Raw genomic sequence first — 13,994 nt, 5'->3', positions numbered from 1 at the left:
AGGCTGACCCCCTACCCCTTCAACCTCTGCAGCAATGCTGGCAGCACTCATATGTCTATTTCCCAAAGGCAACCTCTGGATATGACGCTAAGCACATGTACTCAACTTCTTTCGTTGACCATGATGAGGCCTGTACTGAGTGGAACCTGTCCTGTTAAATTGCTGTATGGTCTTGGCCACTGTGCTGAATCTCAGTTTCAGGGTCTTGGCAATCTTGTTATTGCCTAGGCCATCTTTTTTTTTTTCAAATAACATTTTATTTTGCTTTCATCAAATCAAAGCACTGCTGGACCCATGTCATTAACACAAATGCAGCTTTTATTAATATTTGCCATGGACATTAGCCCTTGCACATAGCTCACCTTCACTGTTAATGCCTTCTTTCACAGTGTTGTATTGTGTAACCTCTGCTAAAAAGAAAAGTTTGTGCATTTATGGTTCATAACGTTTTAATCATCTTTTTCCACTTTTATCTGTATAAAGGAATTGAGATCAGGACAACAGGATTTTCTTCCCTGTGCACCTCCCGTCAGTTCCTCTTCATTCACCTCCCTTTCCCAGTCAGGATTATAAAGGTGAGAGGGCAATAACTGAATCTCAGCAGAAGGCAGTCGATCAGAGAGAGAACCGTAGACACGATTGGTTTTATTGCCATGTTTAGAATGGGAGTCAATGCTGTAACAGAGTCTTGAGAGCTCTGCTGATCGGAAACTAGGTGGTCGGCTACCCATACCCCCAGCTCAGACAGAATGTACTCTTCATCAGACATTACCTCTTCCGTAACACCCTCCCACAAGGCTTGGTCTTCAGGAGAAAATTGTTGCACACCCCATGATCTTTTTGCAAAAAGCCTGTATCATCGGCTTCTCACCTTCTTTTCTTCTCTCTCTCTCGCAGACTCTTAAACGGATTCATGGTGTTTCAATATTCTCTCCTTTTTGTCAAAAAGTAGGCAACGCAGGTACCTTTTAGTTCCTTGTCGGTGTAATGATTGGCACTGGAAACCAGCTCTTGTTTTAATTTTTCCACCAAGAATTTTAAAACCAAAATATTCCATGATGACTTGATGCTTTCTGAGCCATCGAAGCGCCTGTTATTAGAAAAGCGATTATGAATGTTATGCAACAGTTTAGATAAAACTAGGTCTCGTTTTCTTCTAGAACATTTCTGCCCATGGCTTTGCTGGCACAAGCTTGTTCCAGTATAATATGCCACAAATGGTGGTGGCAGGGAGGCCTCATCTCATCTGGAGAAGTCTCTGCCATAATCAAGCCACCAAGACTAAGGGAGCAATCCTTCTGTATTCGATGATGGGAATGTGCTGAAGTCAGAATTGAAGGAGTTGCTTGATTTAGAACTTCCATTGTGTCCCTATGAGGACGTGAATCAGTCACTGGTTCCACAAAGTTGGATGGCAAAATCCTTTGAGCTGTTGACTCTGGAGTTAAAAAATCATCAATAGCCGGCATATGAATGGGACTTATAAGTGATTGCGTCTCATTTGGAGGGCACGTAGGCAAGAAAATTACTTTTGTCCTTTCCAGGGTTGGTGGATGAAGTCCAAGAACTAATGATGCAGATGCTGCACCCAGCTGTCCGAGCTCCTCAATGACAACCTACACTCCTCTTATCTCTTCAACTTCTTCCTCTTCTGACAACTTACATTTTGCAGTGTTATCGGGCAGGCATGTACTGGCCATCGGGACTACCGGGAGTTTCCCGGTGGGCCGATGGCTCAGTGGGCCTGTTTCAGTGACAGAAATGCCTTCTTCTTGTTTTTTGTAGTGGGTACCTGCGGCCCCGCATCTTCCTTTGGCCGCCACATAGCTGACACAGGCACAAATTTTGTCTCTCAAGTGAGATTTCCAAACTGGTTGCTAGCCAGCTGCCGCCTAGCGTGTAGCAACCAGTGATGTCAGACACAGAAGGAGGCTGAGACGGCCCCAGCATTCACAGCGGAGCAGGGTTTAAGTTTCTCCTCCTCCGCGCCGAGTGCTTAGCTCCACCCACCTCCTCCTTTTCTCCGGTGACATGCTCTTAGAGAGGAAGTGCTGTGTGTGATCCTCTTCTGCTGCTCGTGCCCGACTTTTCTGCACTGCCTAAGTGTTGTCTGAGGGATCCCAGAGGAAGAGCAGACCTTCCTATGCCTGTGTCCCCACTGCTCGTTTCCCTGCTATCTCTTGCTGTTCGGGATCTGCAGGCAGCTGCCACTATGTCAGGTGACATCAGGCATACCCATTCTAGCTCCCGAACTACAGCACCGTTTTGACCAATGGGGAAACAAGCAAAAAGCAGCAGGAAATATGACAAGTGAGCCTGAGGGGACATCAGCAACACCAGATCAATGTACAAGGTAATGGATCAGCAAAAAGTGTGAGGATCAGTTTTAGTGGTAATCTCTGTAACATTAAACAAAACTAGTTTTGAATGAAAGCTGGGAACCCATAGGGGTTAACTTTGTAACAGTGCAGTCACCCTCCATAGTGACTGAAGGGGTTCCTTTCTAGTCTGGCAGCTTCTCTCTCCCCTTATCTCAGTTTGCAAGTTTTGCTGTATTGCGCTTCAATTTGGGGCTCTGGTGTGGCTGATCTGAGTGTCCAGAATCATTACCTGAGGGTAATCAGGATGTGTTTGAAATGTGGAGAGATAACATTATTTTATCATATAGTAGAGCTGCAGTATCTTATGCCATTGATAAGAAACACATCGGGACTCTAGTCAAGTCACAAGCAGCATTGGATGTGCTATACGTTTAAACCATTTATTTCTCCAATGATCTATTAGGGCTCAGTTGACACTGCTGTGATGTGGGAACCTTGCGAATCCACTGCAGGTTCCCGCATTGCATGTTTCCAGGCGGCAGTTCACACTGCCCTATGCCAACTGCCGGGAGTGTCAATTATAGTTAATGACACCCCCAAATCAGTTCACAAATCACAGTACGATCCTCAAACTCGGACAGGAATCGGATCACATGGGTGTGAACACCCATGTGATCCAATTCTGCTGCGGACAAAAAAGGGTTCTGTGTAAATTCAATGCAAATTCAGCCATACAATCTTTTTGGCTGAAATCGCATTGCACAGATATCGCATGTGATTTTCACTGCAGTGCGGTGTGAATCACATCCGATCTCTGACATCGCAGCAGTGTGATCTGGCCCTTACTCCATGCTCTCATGTTGGGTTGCGGTAAATTGATATAAGGAATAAAGTATCTGCTTTCTACTGACAGGTCTAATAAGAGCAGTATTAGGATGCACTCATTTTCTTTTCCTCAGACCATGTACACTGCATGAGATCCCCTCTGTATATGCCCAATGCTGGCTGATATGTACATTATATTGATGGATTGCTGCTAAACTCATTATTGGTGGATGCAGAAGGATATTTCTGTGGAGCTTTTCAGGGAGACTTCTATTCGTGATATTTAATATATCATTATTTTAGGTATAGGCATTGAGATTTATAGCAGCTCAATGAGGTCCACACATTATAGGGAGTAGTGATGGACGAACTTCCGACGGGACGTTTCGCGAACGCGAAACGCGAACGGACACAAACGTTCGCGAAAACGACCGTTCGCCGCGGGCTCCATTGACTTCAATGGGAGGCGAATTTCGCAAACCTTTAGGTCGAATTTGCGGCCACGGGGTAATTATTAGGGGGTAGCACGTAGTCCCACCACCTGGACAATAGCATAATACATGTATGAGGTGAATTTGGGATCGATAACTACAAGCATTTTTTTTTTATTTGGGAAATTGTTCTGACAATTCAGGACTATGGAGCTAATGAAGGCAATGGAGGAGAGGGAAGGTCAGGGACCAGGGTAGGCAAACAAGAGGGTGCAGGAGATACAGAGCACTGACAGCAGCACCGTAATACAGAGCACTGACATCAGCACCGTGACATACAGCGCTGACAGCAGCTCCGTGACATACAGCGCTGACAGCAGCTCCGTGACATACAGCGCTGACAGCAGCTCCGTGACATACAGCGCTGACAGCAGCTCCGTGACATACAGCGCTGACAGCAGCTCCGTGACATACAGCGCTGACAGCAGCACCGTAAGCAGCCCCAGGAGGAAGTCAGCACAGCACAGGGATGGTGTGATCCCCTCATAATAAGAACCCCCAGGAGGAAGTCAGCACAGCACAGGGATGGTGGGAGCCCCTCATAATAAGAACACCCAGGAGGAAGTCAGCACAGCACAGGGATGGTGGGAACCCCTCATAATAAGCAGCCCCAGTAGAAATATGACACCGCTCAACCTCTTCAAAGAGGAGGGTAGGGGCATATAGTACGGTGTGCTTTTTTGGGTCAGGGAAGTGAGCCAAATGAATTAAGAAGGTCTGTGTGCTTGATTCCAAAAATTGTTTATAGACATATACATGGTCTACTGATCACATGTGTTGAATTCCTCCGAGATCCATGCCTCATTCATTTTTAGAAATGTGAGGTAGTTAACACTGTCGTGAGCTAGGCGAGTACGCTTATCGGTCACAATCCCCCCTGCTGCGCTGAACGTCCTTTCGGACAGGACACTGGATGAGGGGCAAGCCAACAGTTCGATTGCAAATTGGGCAAGCTCTGGCCAGAGGTCAAGCCTGCCCACCCAGTAGTCTAGGGGTTCATCACTCCTCAGAGCGTCCACATCGGCCGTTAACCCAATGTAGTCGGACACCTGACGGTCTAGGCGTTCCCTGATGCTGGATCCGGATGACACCTGTCGATGGGTCGGCTGAAAGAATGACCTCATATCCGAAGTCACCAACACATCTTCAAACCGGCCTCTTCTTGCAGGCGCTGTTGGATTGGTACCCGCAAATCCTTCTCTGGGAGTGGGAATTGCTCCTCTGCCAGCGCACGCAAAAGCAGAATGCAGCATTTCTCGAAGCAAGGCCTGGAAGTGCTGCATTCTGACAGCCCTCTGCGACGGCGGTAACATTTCCGCCATTTTGTGTTTGTACCGGGGATCTAAGTACGTTGCCACCCAGTACTGGTCCTTGACCCTCATGCTTTTTATACGGGGGTCCCTATTAAAACACTGGAGCATGAAGGCCCCCATTTGCACTCAAGCGGAAGGTATGTGGTGGTGGTGGTGTTGTTGGTGGTAGTGTCTTTGGGGGTGCACATAGCAGAGAGTGAAGAAGAGGGTGCAGATCGAGAGGATGAGGAGGGTGCAGAAGAATAAGGCTGAGTGAGCCACTCAACCAAGTCTGGTGCGTCCTTTAAAGTAATTGAACGCACCTTCTGCAACTTCCCACTTTGGCTCAAGGCTGTTGCTCCTGCCCTACCCCTACCACCCCTGCGGAAGGGCCTGCCTCTTCCTCTGCCTGTCATTTTTTAAATCACCCTGTGACAAAACTCTTAGTCCCTATACCGCTGAAGGACTGCTGCAGTATAGGGCAGCGGTCAGCAGTAGTGCACGTCAACCCTATGTATTGTGGACCGATAGCGGTCCTTACAGAACAGCAGACTGTACTGCACTCAGGCCTATGTACCGTAGCACCCTATACCAAGTTACCAGTCCTTATAAAAACTTTTGTGGACCAAGCAGGTTGTGTGTTAGTGTTTAGCAGACTGTGCGTCAGTCCCTATACCGCTGAAGGACTGCTGCAGTATAGGGCAGCGGTCAGCAGTAGTGCACGGCAACCCTATGTATTGTGGACCGATAGCAGTCCTTACAGAACAGCAGACTGTACTGCACTCAGGCCTATGTACCGTAGCACCCTATACCAAGTTACCAGTCCTTATAAGAACTTTTGTGGACCAAGCAGGTTGTGTGTTAGTGTTTAGCAGACTGTGCGTCAGTCCCTATACCGCTGAAGGACTGCTGCAGTATAGGGCAGCGGTCAGCAGTAGTGCACGTCAACCCTATGTATTGTGGACCGATAGCGGTCCTTACAGAACAGCAGACTGTAACGCACTCAGGCCTATGTACCGTAGCACCCTATACCAAGTTACCAGTCCTTATAAGAACTTTTGTGGACCAAGCAGGTTGTGTATTAGTGTTTAGCAGACTGTGCGTCAGTCCCTATACCAATGAAGGACTGCTGCAGTATAGGGCAGCGGTCAGCAGTAGTGCACGGCAACCCTATGTATTGTGGACCGATAGCGGTCCTTACAGAACAGCAGACTGTACTGCACTCAGGCCTATGTACCGTAGCACCCTATACCAAGTTACCAGTCCTTATAAAAACTTTTGTGGACCAAGCAGGTTGTGTGTTAGTGTTTAGCAGACTGTGCGTCAGTCCCTATACCGCTGAAGGACTGCTGCAGTATAGGGCAGCGGTCAGCAGTAGTGCACGGCAACCCTATGTATTGTGGACCGATAGCGGTCCTTACAGAACAGCAGACTGTAACGCACTCAGGCCTATGTACCGTAGCACCCTATACCAAGTTACCAGTCCTTATAAGAACTTTTGTGGACCAAGCAGGTTGTGTGTTAGTGATTAGCAGACTGTACGTCAGTCCCTATACCAATGAAGGACTGCTGCAGTATAGGGCAGCGGTCAGCAGTAGTGCACGGCAACCCTATGTATTGTGGACCGATAGCGGTCCTTACAGAACAGCAGACTGTACTGCACTCAGGCCTATGTACCGTAGCACCCTATACCAAGTTACCAGTCCTTATAAGAACTTTTGTGGACCAAGCAGGTTGTGTATTAGTGTTTAGCAGACTGTGCGTCAGTCCCTATACCGCTGAAGGACTGCTGCAGTATAGGGCAGCGGTCAGCAGTAGTGCACGGCAACCCTATGTATTGTGGACCGATAGCAGTCCTTACAGAACAGCAGACTGTACTGCACTCAGGCCTATGTACCGTAGCACCCTATACCAAGTTACCAGTCCTTATAAGAACTTTTGTGGACCAAGCAGGTTGTGTGTTAGTGTTTAGCAGACTGTGCGTCAGTCCCTATACCGCTGAAGGACTGCTGCAGTATAGGGCAGCGGTCAGCAGTAGTGCACGTCAACCCTATGTATTGTGGACCGATAGCGGTCCTTACAGAACAGCAGACTGTAACGCACTCAGGCCTATGTACCGTAGCACCCTATACCAAGTTACCAGTCCTTATAAGAACTTTTGTGGACCAAGCAGGTTGTGTATTAGTGTTTAGCAGACTGTGCGTCAGTCCCTATACCGCTGAAGGACTGCTGCAGTATAGGGCAGCGGTCAGCAGTAGTGCACGGCAACCCTATGTATTGTGGACCGATAGCGGTCCTTACAGAACAGCAGACTGTACCGCACCCAAGCCTATGTACCGTAGCACCCTAGACAGACCAAGTTACCAGTCCTGATAAAGAGCTTTGTGGAACAAGTGAGTTGTGAATGATTAGCAGACTGCAGCAGAAGGGCAGCAGTCAAGTATAATATTCTTTCTATATTTGGAAGAAAGAATATTATACGTGTACAAGCCTATTACCGTACCACTGATACCAGTCCTGAAAAGAACCTTTGTGGAACTAATAGTAACAGCAAGTCTTTAAAATTATCCTCACTGCCTGACACACTGCTTCCTGCCTGTCCCTATACAAATTGGCAAAAAAGAGTAGGCTGGAACGATTAGCTGGAACAGCTCTTTTGTGGACCTGATAGTAACAGCTAATGATGATGATGATGATGATGATGAAGAAAGACTAATCTGGCTGAGCTGTCCCTAAAATAGCAGCATACAGCGCTCTGTCCCTTTATCTAAACTGACAAAAGAAACTCAGGCTGCTGACCTAACACCTATACCAGTCCTGAAAAGAACTTTTGTGTACCAAATAGCTAGCGTTTTCTCTGTCCCTACTCCACACAGGATCCTTTCCCTACAGTGACAGAAGAAAGAATGTAAAATGGCCACCGGATCGGGTGTATTTATAGGTTAGGGGGAATGTCCAAGTGTCCATGAGCTGTCATGTCTCAATTGGTTGTCCTGTAACACATGATAAACGTGTCACGAAAGGTTAAAGTTCTTGTATACATTAAACACGTAAGTCCGCCGGGGCGAACGACGGAAAAAGGCGTTCGAACCCGCGGACGGCGAAAGTCGGAAATTCGCCGCGAAACGACCGCCGGGCGAAACGTTCGTCCATCACTAATAGGGAGTGCAGTTTGACAATGCTGCCAATTTGTAATGGTGAAGGGTGAAGGCCTTATTCATTTAGCTTAGATCTAGAACGGCTTGCTATAGTTAGTTTAGCCCCATTTTGCCCTTGTGTATAGCCACATTTTTATCCAAGTTTTTTCTTTTCCACATTCCTGCACTATATACACTACATTTTCCAGTATGTCACTGGATTTCAAGTAGTTATACCATGAAATATTATCATTGCCCCCCCATAGTTTTGACTGTGGTATCTTATGTGCCCATATATATTGTTCCTAGAGTCACCACTGTGTACTGCCTATAATAGAAATAAAGTAGAACGGCTAATGGACAGTGAAGGGGGAGGGGAGGCTTGGGTGGCTATCAGGGTTGGCCATGTCTGGCCGACATGAGAGAGACCTGTCATCTGCAATGCCCATCGCCTCACTTCATAGTGCGCAACCTGGCTCAGCCTCAGCACTGCTGCATTGCTGAAAGGCAGCCAATGGTTGTGCAGCAAAACTGGTTTCTAAAATTCCAGCCAATGAGGATGTAGCAATATTCCTGTATGATGTTAGCCCTCCCACTTCACTTGTTCACTTGTTTTTGTGCGTGTTTGCAAAATTAAAGTGGGCCAGTCAGGATGAAGTCCAGGGCCAAATTTTTGTCCCAGTCCAGCCCTGTTATCGGGTGACTTTGGTCTCTCTGACCTTTCACGCATATTCCATAAACTGCTCACTTCATCCTGTAGTTGGCTCAGTAGACTACTGTTTGCTTTGGCCACAGTAAGAGCAGTTTCAGAAAGTCCAACTGCTTTCTCCACACGCTAATAGATAAGATGTAGAAGCTGATCACATCCTTGCACCAAAACTCCTTGTCCAGTAACCGTAACTGGAGTTGGTCCATCAATAATCATAGAGCCACCTTGAGTGTTTTCAGTTTTGCATCCACTTTTGGCATCGTTTTGCCCTGCCAGAAGTGTGAAGAGGATGTGGCGCTAAAGAATATATTCTCAAACAGCTAAAACTGCGCTGCTTATAGTGATGGTTACTTTGGCTATAGCATGACAATCTGGAGCAAAACAAATATTTGTAGAAACACACCATGTAGAAACCCTCCATTATTAGGTTTTTCTGTGACTGCATATGAAATGGAATATTAGAACTAAATAATTCAAGTCCAAGTAAGGCGCTACTACGGTTTATCATCTGTCATTGTGATGTATTATTTAATATTTTCTTAATATGTTTTTTATGATTGTAACAGTTTCTTCTGGGAATATTTGCTACTCATACTCTCGAAGCTAGAAAAACATCCCATAAGATTTATGTTTTCCCCAAACAGAATTTCTTTTCTAAATCCCAGCTCCTTTATTTAGAAGTATTGGAAGTCTTGAAGGAATTATGCTGCTGCTTTCATTGACACTTGTTGCCTTCTTGTGGAAGAATTGGTGGCATGATGAATTATTGAAATGTTCAGATGGCTGAAGTTTCTGGGAGAAATATGAAGGTCAGTGTGTCCCCTTTGTATTCTTGGAGCTGTGTGTGCACAGACAAGTCTGCCTAGGCCATCTTTATGTAGAGCAACAATTCTTTTTTTCAGATGCTCAGAGAGTTCTTTGCCATGAGGTGCCATGTTGAACTTCCATTGACCAGTAAGAGTAAACGATATAATAAAAAATTTTTTGCTCATTTGAACATCTCCAACAGAATTATGCCCTCCACAGTTCTGAATTCTATAAATACCAACAAATCCATAATTTCTTCTCTAATATGTTAACTGAGGCTACCAGAGCTGTAACACCATTTGAGAACCTTTGTGGGGAGGCCTCTAGAGATAAGGGGACTATCTCAACCTTATATCAATACCTTAACCACTTCTCAACCAGCCGTCTCAGTTATACTGTGGCAGGCTGACACAGCTGTGTGAGCCATCATAGCTGTACGCTGGCTTTTTAAGACGCTGTAGCAGGCGCGCGCCCGCAGCTTGTCCCCGGAGCCCATGTACATGCCGATGTACATGCCGACACCAGGCACCCACGATCGCTTGTGACAGAGCAAGGACCAGGATTTGTGTGTAAACACCCAAATCCCAGTTCTGTCAGGGGAGAGGAGGCAGATCATGTGTTCCTACTAAGTAGGAACAATGATCTCTCTCCTCCTCTAGTCAGCCACATTCACCCCACAGTTAGAAACACACATAGGGAACACAGTTAACCCCTTGATCGCCCCCTAGTGTTAACCCCTTCCCTGCCAGTGACATGCATAGTAGTCCATTATGCTTTACCTTTGCAGGGAATGAAAGAGGAAGTAAAGTCATCAGGGTTTACTTCCTCTTTAAAGTACAATTAAAGGCAAAACTTTTCCTTTAGTTTTGTACAGAGTGGAGATGGTTTACAAAATCTGTCAGTTTGTATTGCTGTCTGTACACTTGTTAGGGAGATTCACCCTCTCTACTTGTCCTGTTTACCGTTATCATTTAAAGTGAAAGTAAGGAGAAAATCCCAAATTTGGGGTTGTTCCCAGAAACGCAATAGAGGGTAAATCTTCCAATGGGGACAATATCTCAGGGGATATGACCCCCCCATCCACCCTTTGCTCTGTCCAAAATGAAAAAAAAAGTTTTGGCTATAGTTCTACTTGAAAGCTTAAGACCTGGATTAGCAAATATTGTCTAAATACAAGGAGCATGTATATTTTTACTTGAATCTTGTGTGTAGTGGTTAGCACTCTCACCTGACAGTTAACAAGGGTGGCTGGTTCAAATCCCAACCATGACACTACCTGCCTGGAGCTTGCCTGTGCCTGCGTGGGTTTCCTCCAGGTACTCCGATTTCCTCCCACACTCCAAAGACATGCTCGTAGGTTAATTGGCTTCTGTCCAAAATTGGCCCTAGTATATGAATGGGGACCTTGGATTGTGGGCTCCTTGAGGGTAGGGACCAATGTAAGTTGGTCAGGCTCACTCAGGTTGAACTGGATGGACTGGTGTCTTTATTCAAAATTACTAATTATGTCTATGTAACTAGCTGTGCAGTAATCCAGTGTGAAATGTTGTCTCTGTTCAGGGGCTTCCTGCAATAAGGAACCACTCATTGCTGCTCTTTCTCCTTGTGCAGGGTGACTGGTCTTGTCTCCACCCCCTTCGGTAGTTTTCTACAGGCAACCTGTGGAGCCTGCTGAGACCTTCCCACAAATCTGCACAGAATATGTACAGCACAGTGATGATGTAATTTATATCCTTTGCTATTAAAAGCAGTTGTATACCCCGCTTGGTCATTTTTACCTACAGGCAGGGCCGGACTTACCATTGGGCTTGGCTGGGCTCAAGCCCATGGGCCCCACCCAATAGGGGGCCCCGTCAAGATACATAGCCGAGTGTACTCGGCTCGGCTTCGCTCACAGTCATGCCCAGTCCCGCCCTATGATGGACATAGCACAGGGACTGGGCATGACTGTGAGCCGACCACTCGGGACTATGAGAGGACCAGAGAGCCTCCGAGAGGACCAGAGAGCCACTAAGAGCCACCGAGAGAACCCGAGAGCCGTCGAGATACACAGGACTCTTTATCTCGGCGGCGCCATTTTTAAACTTCAATGCAATGACAAGGCTGCAAATGACACTGGGGCAAGGCTGCAAATGACAAGGCTACATTGGCAAAGCTGCAAATGACACTGAACAAGGCTGCAGATGGACACTGATAAGGCTGCATTGTTGGGCATTTAAATGTAAGTTTTTACCTTAAAATTCCCTCCTAAACTTGGGGTGCGGGTTACACGCTGGTGCGTGTTATACGCCGATAGATATGGTAATGTATAGAAGGTAGGGCCCGAAAGTGAAAGTAACTCAAGCCCAGGGGCCCCCACCACCCTAAGTCCTGCCCTGCCTACAGGGACCTATAATAAGGTTTACCTGTAGGCAAAATGAATATCTCCTAAACCTACACGGTTTAGGAGATATTCACCCTCCATGCAGCTACTGACGTCTGGATCCGCCGACCTTCAGAGCTCCTTGCCAGAAAGGAGGATTACTGAAACTCACAGCTCCGGAGCCAGCGAACCCGGAAGAAACACAGAGGGAACATGTCAACCCCCCCCCCCCAGTGGTGCCGGGGGGGGGGGGGGGTTGATGATGGCAGGTCGGCTCATTCCCATGAATCTCCGTACCTGTATGACGACTCCTTTAAGAGCCATAGCAGGTACGTGCGCGCCTGATGCACAGCGGGGGACCCGATGCATGTTGCCAATGGTCGCCATGTCCGGCTGCCACTCACGATCGTGGACACGAAAGCCAGAATGGGGATCTGTGTATGTAAACACACAAATCCCTGTTCTGACAGGGGAGGAGACAGATCTGCTGTTCCTAGTAATTTGGAACAGAAATCTGTCTCCTCCTCCAGTCACTCTCATCCCCCCACAGTTAGAAACACACAGGAGGGAATACAGTTAACCCCTTTAGTGTTAACCCCTTCCCTGTCAGTGACATTTACACAATAATAAGTGCATTTTTATAACAATGATCGCTGTATAATTGTCAATGGTCTTAAAAAATTGTCAAAAGTGTCCGTCTGCCACAATGTCGTAGTCCTGCTAAAAATTGCAGATCGCCACCCTTACTAGTAAAATAAATAAATAAATGCCATAAATCTATCTCCTATTTTATAGTCGCTATAGTTTTTGCACAAACCAATCAATATACGCTTATTCTGATTTTTTTTTTACCAAAAATATGTAGAAGAATACATATTAGCCTAAACTGATGAAGAAATTGTTTTTCGTTTTTTTAAATTTGGGATATTTATTATAACAAAAAGTGAAAAATAATTTTTTTGTTTCAAAATTGTCGCTTTTTTTGTTTATTGCGCAAAAAAATAAAACCCGTAGAGGTGATGAAATACAACCAAAAGAAAGCTCTATTTGTGGGGAAAAAAGGACGCCAATTTTGTTTGTGTACAGTCGCAAGACTGCATAATTGTCAGTTAAAGAGACACAGTGCTGTTTCGCAAAAAATGGCCGGTCATTAAGGGGGTAAATCCTACCAAGGCTGAAGTGGTTAATCAGTACACTGTCAGACAGCACACATAGCCAATTTATCGGATAGTGTACTGCTGAATAACCATGTACTATCCTGAAATGCTTAGTATCAAAATGAAATGCTAAGTATTAAAATGGTTATTATTAAACTGACCTGCAGAATTGTGAATTCTTATAGCTTCGGTTGATAAGTGATTTCAGAGTCTATGATCGTAGTGAAAGCATACGTCTGGAAAGCCTAGACACCATAATACGTCTTGTGGTTATCAACTGAAAAGCCGACCAAGGGAGAGACCCAGAGCAAATACACAGTGATTTCCTATAATCATTGATGTGTAATATAGAAGGGGACGTAGTACACTGACTGCCAACACCAGCAATAGTGAAAGAATTCTCAGAACTGAAAAAATGCCTCACTTTGCATTTTTCCCAGAAAATCCCCTTTAATGCTTTCATTGTTGTTCAGTCTATTAACCACTTAAGCCCCGGACCATTTGACCAAAGACCAGAGCATTTTTTGCGATTTGGCACTGCGTCGCTTTAACTGACAATTGCACGGTCGTGTGGCGTGGCCCCCTAAACAAAATTGACGTCCTTTTTTCCCACAAATAGAGCTTTCTTTTGGTGATATTTGATCACCTCTTCGTTTTTTATTTTTTGCGCTAATAACAGAAAAATAGGGTCAATTTTGAAAAAATCACATTATTTTGTACATTTTGCTATAATAAACATCCCCAAAAAATATATAAAAAAACATTGCTTTTCCCTCTGTTTCATCCGATACGTATTCTTCTACATACTTTTAGTAAAAAAAAATAATAATAAGCGTTTATTGATTGGTTTGCGCAAAAGTTATAGCGCTTACAAAATAGGGGATAGTTTTATG

At 45.6% G+C, this 13,994-nt stretch overlaps 1 protein-coding gene and 1 pseudogene across 2 annotated transcripts in view; both read right to left on the bottom strand.

Annotated features, from left to right (window-relative positions):
* WNT7B (Wnt family member 7B) overlaps positions 1–13,994 on the bottom strand; it is a 223,013-nt gene that overhangs the window by 29,206 nt on the left and 179,813 nt on the right. The window lies entirely within an intron of this gene.
* Positions 450–12,331, bottom strand: LOC143964365 (uncharacterized protein C14orf93 pseudogene; annotated as a pseudogene).

This window comes from Lithobates pipiens, unplaced genomic scaffold (genome assembly GCF_037356315.1).
Source record: "Lithobates pipiens isolate NorthernLeopardFrog02 unplaced genomic scaffold, aLitPip1_a1.2 Scaffold_8, whole genome shotgun sequence".
Lineage (NCBI taxonomy): Eukaryota > Metazoa > Chordata > Amphibia > Anura > Ranidae > Lithobates > Lithobates pipiens.
This window is presented reverse-complemented; position numbering and strand designations above follow the sequence as displayed.